Raw genomic sequence first — 10,911 nt, 5'->3', positions numbered from 1 at the left:
CATGTATGTGCCATTCATGTGGCTGCACAGAGCCCTGCTAGTAGTTTAATGCTCTGCTGTTACAGTTTTAATTCTTAGTAGTGTTTGAAGAAGAGGCCCTTCATTTGCATTTTGGAGTAGGCCCCCAAAATAATACAGCTGGCCCTGCCAAGAAGCAGTCATGTTTCTCTAAAACCAGAAGTAAAACAAAATAGAGTACAATCAAATTACATAAAATTGGGTTATACTATTCTAATGATTTTATTTAATTCTTTTGGTAGACAACCAGCTTAAAAAGTATAAGTTGTGGCTTTCCTATGATAAGTTCACTGAAAAGCAGCTAAGCCAACGTTAGAAAAATGAGGGGCAAAGTTGAAATGACAGAAGAGCGACTGTGTCGGAGTCCTCCTAGGGATTAAGAGAAACCTCACATGAGCCACATGACCCTAAAATGTGTGGATTATCGCTATGCTTATTTTCTATCACCAGATTTATAGTCTGGATAGAAGAGTAATTATACATATTATATGAGTTTGACATCTATTTCCAGGAACACAAGAAAACCGGAGCGGCAAAGGAGTTTTTCCTTCTCATTTCATAAGAATGCCTTAAATTTCCTTAGATATTCATGACCAAGTTAAGACCATAAAGAAAACTGGATACCATTACATTATAAGCCTATGATTTTATCTCAATTTTAATGTTTTTGTGGCTCCACTTTATCTTCCACATTTTAAAAGAAGATGATTTGTTGTTTGTTGATTTTTAATGCTATAAAATTATTTGTTTTGCCCTTTTTAATATCATATTTTGATTTTTTTAATTTTTTGGGGGGGCTGTTATCATTTGTTGAATAGATGAGTGAATGATGAGGGTATGAGTAAATGAACATTTAAGACATTTGTCAGAAAACTAGTTCACTGCTCACCATATGATACTATCTAACTAGAAATTAAAAAAAAAAAAACTCTGTTCCTCATGTAACTGGGTTTGGCTCAATTCTCCATTTATTCATTTATACATTGATTAAGTACCTACTGTGCTAGCTATATTGCTAAACACTGAATTCATGAGGCCTGATCTCTACCTGGGACACATATAGGACACTGCATGGTCATTTTCTAAATACTATACAAATCATCATCTAACTATCCAGCAAATTGATCAAAATAAATAACCGAAATACTTTTTTAAACTTTGATTGTTGCATAGTTCAATATTATGTATTTCCACCTTATGTCACCCTTTATTTCTCTAAATACAGCTGAGCACCTACCACACTTTTGGCATCTTGAATTTAACTATCCATGCAACTACATTCAAATTTCCTACTCATAAAATGTTACTATAGGAAATGACTGCCTTTTTTTTTTTTTTTTGGAAGAAATAGTAAGGAAAATAAAAACGTTCTTATCTAGGATAAATAAACAAAATTAGAATTTCCTTAATCTCACGTGCACCTGAGGTTTTAGTAAATCACAAATAGAATTAAATGAAACATAACTTTGCTCATGGCATTCGTAAACCATCGAGAAATTCTATTTATATTAGAATCATTTTTCAGTCATTGGGAAAGCAAACAGGATCAAATCAAAGCCCTGATATGTGGTTTCACCCCTTCATAGATTCCAGTCTCAGCACTACACAATTGACTACTTTGTCCTTGTAATTTTTAATTCTAACATTTGGGTTGATGTTCATTATATTTCCTCGGTGGCTGCTTTTCCTATTTTCAACATTGGAAACTGAACAAAACGATATTTTCTATATGTCTCAGATGTTCTTTGAGATGGCAAGGACCTACCTACACTTTATAGCTAAGGAGACTCCAAACAGAATTGAAGTAGGTAGTTAATTTATTATTAAATTCTTTATAACTATTTTTATGTAGCTACTACATTAATTATCTATAAAAATGTTATGCTTCGGAAATGAAAAATACATGTATTCCTCTATTAACAATAAATCATGTGGGTCCTGGTAACTAAATAATGGGATTTATAGTTAGAAAACATGGATTTAATTCTGGATTTCATTCTTTTAAGTAGCTTTTTTTTGGTAGTGATGAGTAAACATAAAAAATAAACTCTAAATCTCTATAGAGATTTTATTACCTATTGACTAACATCACTTATCAATTCTCACCCTTCATGAATACTTTACTCAATACTCAATCTGCCAATAATCTTGCAGGTCTACTTTTCACCATTCTTAATTTATCTATTGTTAATTAATCTGATCCTGTTGACAATAAATAATGTCACTCATTTTGTGTAAAAGAAAGCCTATAGAACCTTTTCTGTGCAAAAGTGATTTAAAGTAATAACAGAAATTTATCCATTTCTGGATAGAAACTTAGGAGGTATTCAAGAGTACCAGCAACTTTTTACCCCAAATTTAGACCAATAAATGAAGAAATCCAAATTAAAATGAAATTGAGAAAGAATATTGTAAGAAAGAACACAGTTATCCAAACTAGGATTTTGATAGGACACCACTACTCTTTTTAAACATGTCAAAGTATCTTTGACAATTAAAATCTTAGTCTGTTTGAACTTTTCACTCCCACTTAGCATATCCAACAGGGGAATAGACCCTTGGGGAATTGTCGCAGGTGGCACCCACGCTAGGGGAAGGGCGCCATCTGCTGCATCTTTGTCAAAGTCCTCTCTTTACTGTGTGAGATTTGATTTTGGGGAGGATCTGGGGACCAATCATGTATTATAAAAATACGTTTCCTTTCTATTTTAGCTTCTTCATCTGGTGAGTATAGTTCGGAGAATGCATAATAGTTACAAATAAATAGCTGATAGCAAAATTAATAACATCCTATCAGTCAATATAGCTAAGCTTTACAATACAATAACATCACAAAATATATATTTTATTTAACGCTTTTTCCTCCCTGAAATTCTAGCTTTGTCCTACATTTCCAACTGACATGAATTTATTTCTCTATGTCATTTGAGTAACTTCACCATGTAATTTTAGTTAGTTTGTCTTCTTCTTCCCATCATGAAGAAGCAGCTCTTCCTTGAGCCATCTTCCTTTTAGATGTTAGAAACAAAGATTTTTACATTTGGAGGATCGGAATCCAGTGAATCTTAAAATAATATTTTCTCAGCAAATCAATAGAAAATATTATAAAGTGAACTCACATCGCCTTCTCTGCTTCTGTTTTTTCCAATTGAAGCTGAATGCAGAAAACATACTGTCTGACAGCCTGAAGGAGATTATGTTTTTTTTTCAGAAGAGTTGCAGATTAAGGGAGAGGTTAATTGGATATTAGCAGATACCTCAAAATGATGTTTCTATTGCATTTCGGGCCTCCAAAGGGTATAGAGGGAAAGATACAAGTTATCAATTTCTTTTTATGAAAGACTAATGTTTGGGACAGGAAATGCCAGAGGTATTTCTCAAACTATGAGGCTTTAAAAATGAAATTACCTAGAAAAGTTTCATGGTTCCTGAGCTCTAGTTAGGGCAATTTTATGCTAGTGTTATGACTGCAAAACAGAAACAAGAACTCAGAGAAAATTTAAGATTTAGCTTTAATTTACACTCTGATGATTATATTCTTTAAGAATATTGATACTTCCGATTGAAAGTGAAAATGAACTATTACCAACCAGCACAACCAGCACGTGAACAGATTCACAGAAAGCCTTTTTGATTAGACCTCAAGTTGAGGCTTTAGATAGACTCCTATTTTGCCTCTTGATTTTTGTGACAAAAATCAGAAAATATGAAATTTAGTGACACCATTCACATTACGCTGTTAACAGTTACACAAAATATCTTTGTTTAGGGACCTAATAAATTTGGTCATATAAAGAGGAAATGAGATTTTTAATGCAAAATGAAGCTGACAGTGCTCTTCTATTACCAGGGTCTTATTAGGGAAAAATTCTCTGACATCTGTTTATCCCCTGCAGCCAACCTTGTATTCAGAATACAGTAATTGATTCACAGCATCCACTGGGGATCTAACTGACTCACTTTTCCACACCGCACTACACAGGTATCTCTGCAGCTAATTCTGAATGTACATCTACATCGTTATCTCCTGGTGAACTGTGACCCTAAACACTTTGGAGGCCCAGATGAAAGTGCTTCCTCCACCCTCCAGTGCTAGGGGTGTAGAGGATTCTGCAGCATGGCAATTCACACAGGACATCCAATCAGAACCATCCCCTTTGAAGCCCTTCTCAGCTGGGAGACCATGAATGATTCATAGCTTCTCTACACAGACTAAAGAGGAAGAGCAAAGCTAGTGTGTATTATTCAGGAATGCATCCTCAATAAGTCTCCATGTTCAGCAAATTGCTACAATGTTTTTTTGCTTAGTCTTTACTTCCATACAACATCTTTTTTGTGTACGAGTTTTAACAAAGAAAGGTCATCTGTTTAAGCAAACTTGTTGATTGGGTTATTTCTCTCCCCTTTAATGAACGTTAGTGTAGTCACAGATTTAATGCAGAGGCAAGTGGCTGGCAGGGGCCTGGTTTCCAAGGAGAATCCCAAGACCCTAACGTCGTCATTCACTTAGAAAGTGACTTTGGTGTCTGTTTCCCATTTTTTTCACGATCAGGGTCAAAATATTAATTTTGCAGTGCAAAAGCGAACTTCATAATGCCATGTATAAAACTAAATAAAATGTTTTACCCATTGAAAAATACTTGATGCCAGCCATGACTGCTGTGCTGTCTAGGAGGTCTAATGCAGGCCCCTCTCCTCTAGCAGCCATACCCAGTGATCATAATGATAATGATTACCAAGCATCTTATTCTCCATCCTAGGATTCTACAGACACAATAACTGGATATTACCTGCCCCACTCCTGCCCCCAAAGATACATCACTTCTGGAAGCTTCATTATTAAACAAGCAGGATTTCCCTCTGTCATCATTCACAGAGAGTTTGTTTTTCAAGCTGAAATATAAGTACCAGGAGAAAACTGCAGAAATCCTACCTGAAAGGGATAGTGTCACTCAACATCCTGGAGGTTTTACTCTAGAAATATCAGTTTTCTTTTATTTGTGACCAAGTCTATGTCTGATTTAGTATTCACAACTATAGCCTTGGTATTTCCAAGCATCTTTTAGCATCTTGAATTTTAGAATTTTTCTAAACATCTTTAATTTTATTGCTTTCACATATATAAGAATGTTTCCAGAAATAATGCATGCCAAGAATTTCTTAAGATCGATTTAATAACAGCAAATATTTGGTAGTTGGAAGTACTTTAGCTTAACATGATAATTCGAAAAAAATACATGAAAAAGAAACTATAATTAAACAAAAGTTCCCAAAATGTTTGAAAGAAAACTTATTAAAAGGTGAGAAACTGTATTTGTTAAAACATCTAAATTGCCCATATTCAGAGAACATGATATGCTTATTTGAAAAATATTGCCTTAAAAATAAATACATGAGGGTTTTATCCATCTTAGATCACCTTGCATTTTTTTTTTCCTTTGGCCCAGGTTCCCATGTGGGCTACCTGATTTGCTCATTGCTGGAGCTGATTGACAGGTATGGTGACAAAAATGCAAATGATATGCAAATAAACACATTAGGGCAGTTCTTTGTAAATAGAATTGCTGCTTATGTACATATGGTATTTTTTAACAATGGGCTTCTGTCTTTGTAAATGCAAAACACTCATTTTCCACAAACTATGAAATGTTCAGGTTTTGTTCTACTATTTTGAAAGCAAAATGTAAGATAACTAGATAACTAGACATGAATCATGGGAACAATTTCAATATAAAAATTTTTTATTCGTAATTATACATACTTAAAATGTTCTCACTTTTTTTATTATATCTGTGTATTGTGTACACGTGTGTGTGTGTGTGTGTGTGTGTGTGTGTGTGTGTAAAGCCTATAGCATCATCTTAAGACTTGGTTATACATGTGAGCCTGTTAGGGTGAACTTATATCTCTGTATATTGCCTATAGAATCATTTAGTTTGGTTACTGTATTTTTAGTTCTAAGGTTTTAATTTCATTTTTCTTGGCATCTTCTATTCCTTTGCTAAGACTTTATGTTTTCATTGGTTTCAAGAGTGTTCATGATTGCTTGAAGCAACATTTTTATAATAGCTGCTTTTAAGTCCTTGTCAGATCATTTTTTCCTCTGTGTCATGTCAGCATTGATGTGTATTGATGCCTTTTTCTGAGGTGAGATTTTTCAGGTTCTTCATGTGTTGCATAATTTGGAATTGTGCACTAGATATTTTGAGTATTATTTTATGAGATACTGACTTGTTTAATGCTATAGGTAGTGTTGATAGTTTTGTTTTAGAAGACAGTTGATCTGGTTAGGTTTAAGCTGTAAGTCTCTACCTACCTTCTGTGGGCTGCTTGTTCAGTTTTCACGGCCTTTGCACTGCTCTTTGGATCTGGCTTATATATGTGCCACCCAGTCTAGGATGCGGAGGTTAATCTATTTGTTAGTTTAGATAGTTTTCAATATGATGGATAGAATCAGTTCCACACATGTGAGCTCTGAACTGAGTCCATAAATTTATAAATAACTTTATAGAATCACTTTCCCAAATCCTCTCTCCATAATCTCCTCAATACGCCCAGTTTCTGGAGCTCATCATTTAGGTCTTTTGGCTAGAAAGATGAGGCTTTACTCATCTTGCTCTGCTGGGCAATTCTGTAACTGTGTCTGTGTCTGAATCTAAGTGACAGGAATAAAAAGAAAAAAAAGAGAGAGAGTTGGCTCATTCTTATTGTATCCATAGGCCCCCTGAATATAGAGAAGGACTCGCCATCTCAGATGTTTGCTTCCTGTTAGCTCCTGTTACCAGTCACTGCCACTACCATCCACAGGATGTTTGGGGCCTGGGATATGAGAGAACGGAGAAAAGAAAGACAAAAATAAATGGAAGATTCTCACATTCTCTCTGTATGTCATGAGCTTCCTTCCTTTCCTGCTCTTTGAGCCAGAACTGAGGGCTTCTCCTGGAGCTCCACCTGGCTGCACATCAGTGACCATTTTTACATTGGCTGAGAAATATTGGAATTTTTTTAATTAGTAAATTCATTTTTTAATGGTAAACTCGTGCTGGTTCAGTGTACTTTAATTTATGAGAGAAGAAATTAGATTTTTTAAATCTAGAGATCAGAACTGAGAATAAAAATGATGATTCAAGTTACGATGTGAAAATATGCTGCTTTTGATATTACACACGGAGATATCAAGAAATTTAGGGAGAAGTTGCTAGGTGACTGTGTCAGAGATGATGTCTTCCAAATGAAATCAGGCTTGAAGCCAGGCATGGTTTTTATAAGTCTGGACGAACATTTGCCTATTGCAAGACAATTTATAGAAGGAGGCCAGGGTTCAAGGTATTTGGGTAGAGGAATAAATTGAAGTAGATTAAAGCAGTAATATGTCTGTTACAAATCTGCCCCTTTATCTCTTTTTTCTATTTGTTGTTCTTTAAGAATTAATGAAATTTTCTGGAAGTGCCTTCTCAACTTGTCTGTGGTAAAGGGAAACAAGTAAAGGCAGATTTAGTTCCACAAATATTTATGCAGAAATTGTAAGTGTCTGCATGGTTATAGGCTATAGGGGAAAGACTAGTGAAAAATAAAGTTTCTCATTTCACTGAGTTTACTTTCTAGGATATTCTAGTTTTCTTATTTCCCAGATCTTGCCTGAAAGTGTGATAGAGAGAAATGATATTGTGATAAGTGTGAGGAGATAAGTGTGAGGTGGCGATTAAGAGAATAAGACATTAAAGAGTGAACCTTGTGCCAGCCACCATGGCTTACCTGCTGATAGCATTTCCTCTCTGTACTAAGTCTTGGAAGTTCTAGATTCTGACTGAAAAAGAAAGGTGATAGTCCCATTTTCCTAGAAACTTACGTGTTTACGACATAATATAAATTCTTTACAATGATCACTTCAACAATTTTATTTCCCCCGTCTGCCTAAAAAGTTGCAAATGTATTGACTCCTTACTTACATTGTTCAAGAACTGGGGTCAGTACTGGAATCAGAGAGAGAGGGAATTTGGCTCCAGCACTCAAAGAGAGTATAATCTAATGGAGGAGATTGAAAAAAATTGATTATTTCAAAACAATGTAAGTTCTAACATTATAAGTTTTATTATGCACAGAGTGCTTTGAGGAAGAAACTTTTAGTTTCTTTTCAGGATCTAAAATGATCCTTTAAAAAAAATGGTTGAAGATGAGAAGAGCATTGAGTTAGTACCAACATAAAATAAAAAGCAAAGAAAGAAAAAGTAAGGCTTGAGACAGTATTGTGATTTTTTAAAATAATTACATGAATATTGGTAGAGAGAAATCTAGGTTTGAATTCCAGCTTAGTCATTACTGACTATGTGAACATAGGCAAAGAGTCCTCTTCTTCATGCCTCAGTATCTGCATCTTTGAGATGGAAAAAATAGCATCTACTTTAAGAATTGTGAGACTTGAATGAGATGGTAAAAGGTAGAATGTTAGCACAGTGATGAACATTAAACATATGCTATGTTCATAGAGATTCTCTTTTTTTCCTCCTTTTCCTCTTTCTCCTCCTTTTCCGTCCCATCCTCCTTCTCTTCCTTGATATTTTGATAATAAAATTACTACAATAATTGTTATTATTAAAGTATCTAATGTGAAATGGGGGGAGGTGTGATGTAAAGATGAAAAGATAGGGGCTAGTATGTTTTTCTAAAGAACATAGAATTTATCTTGTGCTTTATGGGGAGAAATTGAAAGTCTTTAACGGGAAAGTAAACATGCTCCAACTGCATTTTCTACAGTGGATTTAAGTTTAAAGGGACAGAAGGTAAAAAATGGGAGGAGAAAAAAATCACAGAAAGTTACTGAAGTAGTTCAGATAATGATGAGAACATCAAATAAGATAGTGGGAAAAGAAATAGAAAAATGAGACTAATTTAAGAAATATTTGTAAGTCAAATTGGCATTAATTTATGATTGGATGTAGGGAAAGCTTGAAAAAGGAGGGAGAGTAGGATGACTCCCAGGTTTCTGTTTTATTTGAGTAGATGAGTGATAATATTTTTTTCTCAGCTTTATTTAGGTATAATTGACAAATAAAATAGTATATATTTAAAGTGTACGATGTGATGATTTTATATATGTGTGTACTGTGAAATAGTTACCACAACCAAGTTAATTAACACATCCATTAACACAACCTCACATACTTACTTTGCTTGAGGTGAGAACACTTAAAATCTATTCTCTTAGCAAATTTCAACTATATAATAGAGTATCATTAACTATAGTCACCATGCTGTACATTAGATCCTCAGAACTTATTCATATTATAACTATAAGTTTGTATCCTTTGACTAATATCTCCCCATTTCCCTAACCCCTAGCCCTGGCAACCACCACTGTACTCTCTTTCTATGAGTTCAACATTTTTTTTTTAGATTTTACATATAAATGATATTATATAGGATTTGTCTTTCATTCAGAAAATCTTGCTATAAAAACAACAACAACAACACCTCAGCTGAGCTAAGTAATGGGCTTAATGTTACAGTTGATTAAATTCCAAGCCATGGGACTTCTCTTTTCTGGGGTTAATAGCACACGGTTCATGGATCTGTTGCTTTGAGTAGCACTCCTCTAGGTCACTGGTGTCCAGGGTGGAGCATTTACAACCCCTGAGGTGTGCACGAAGTAGTACACTGAGGCATAAGAAGAAAACAATCATCATTTGTATTTATATTTTTATCTAAAAGTAATTAAGAAATGGAGCATCATCAGTAATTTATCAATCGGTTGATAGAAGTACAGTGTATACTTTATGAATGACTATATATTTGGGGTCTATCTCACTTTTTATTGTTTTACTGCATTAATAATCATGACTTGAACAGCGATTATGAGCAAGATACTGTCCTAGATAGATACAGCAATAGAAAGATTAGAGACAAGCCTACTCTAAATAGATTTACAGACTAATTGGGTAGACAAGATATAACCAAGTGAACTGCAAAATACAATATAAACAAAACAGATCTTTAACAATTCAAGTCAATAGTAGAATAATTGCGACTGGAAAATATTTGTCACATGAACATTATAGACAATTTTATGCAATTTCAATTCAGAGGATGTACATCACTCCAGATGGGGATGGGTAGAGGAAAGGGTAGATATTTTTATTTTTTAAAGGACGGGCAGAATTTAGACAGGTGGAGAGGAGAACATTGCAAGAGCTGGGGACTGAGAAATCAAATGCTCAGGTGCAAAGAGTCACTGGGAGTGTGGACAATATCGATCAAGTTATTGGGTTGAGTTGAAGTTTATCATGTGGAGGAGAAACAGGAGAGAGACTTTAAATTGAGACAGAATCCCAAATGCAAAGAGCCTTAAATTTTTAGGTAAGCACGATGGGCCTTTTGAAGATTTCTGATTATGTAATTTATGTAATAAACAGGGGTGCTTTAGTACTTTAGGAAGAAAATTTGGACATATAGCTATAATGCAACATAGATGGAGAAAAAAATCTATAAAATAAAATATATTCATTAAGTGCTTCGATGTGTGTGGCTCTGTGCCAAGCAATTTTGTGCATCATTTAATTTGCCCAAGATCAATCAACGAATTAGTAGCAGACTTGGAAGTCAACCCAAACACTGAGCCCCAAAATCACCATCATTAACACTATGCTATAGTGACGGATGCGCTAGGTACAGGCAGAGTTAAAGCATGAGAGGGAGCTGGGATGGTGGATGGGAAGAAAGAAGCAAGAAGGATAGAATTGTTCAAGATTTTAAATATATTGGCATATTAACCAAAAGACAATGATTTTAATAAGCTTTAACTAGAACCATTATGATATTACTTTTCTTATTTGATGGAAATAGTGACAGGAGTTTGCAGTGGTGCACCTGTAAAAAAAAAAAAGACATTTAAATTGG

The sequence above is a fragment of the Pteropus vampyrus genome, unplaced genomic scaffold (genome assembly GCF_000151845.1).
Source record: "Pteropus vampyrus isolate Shadow unplaced genomic scaffold, Pvam_2.0 Scaffold21, whole genome shotgun sequence".
Classification (NCBI taxonomy): Eukaryota; Metazoa; Chordata; class Mammalia; order Chiroptera; family Pteropodidae; genus Pteropus; species Pteropus vampyrus.
This window is presented reverse-complemented; position numbering follows the sequence as displayed.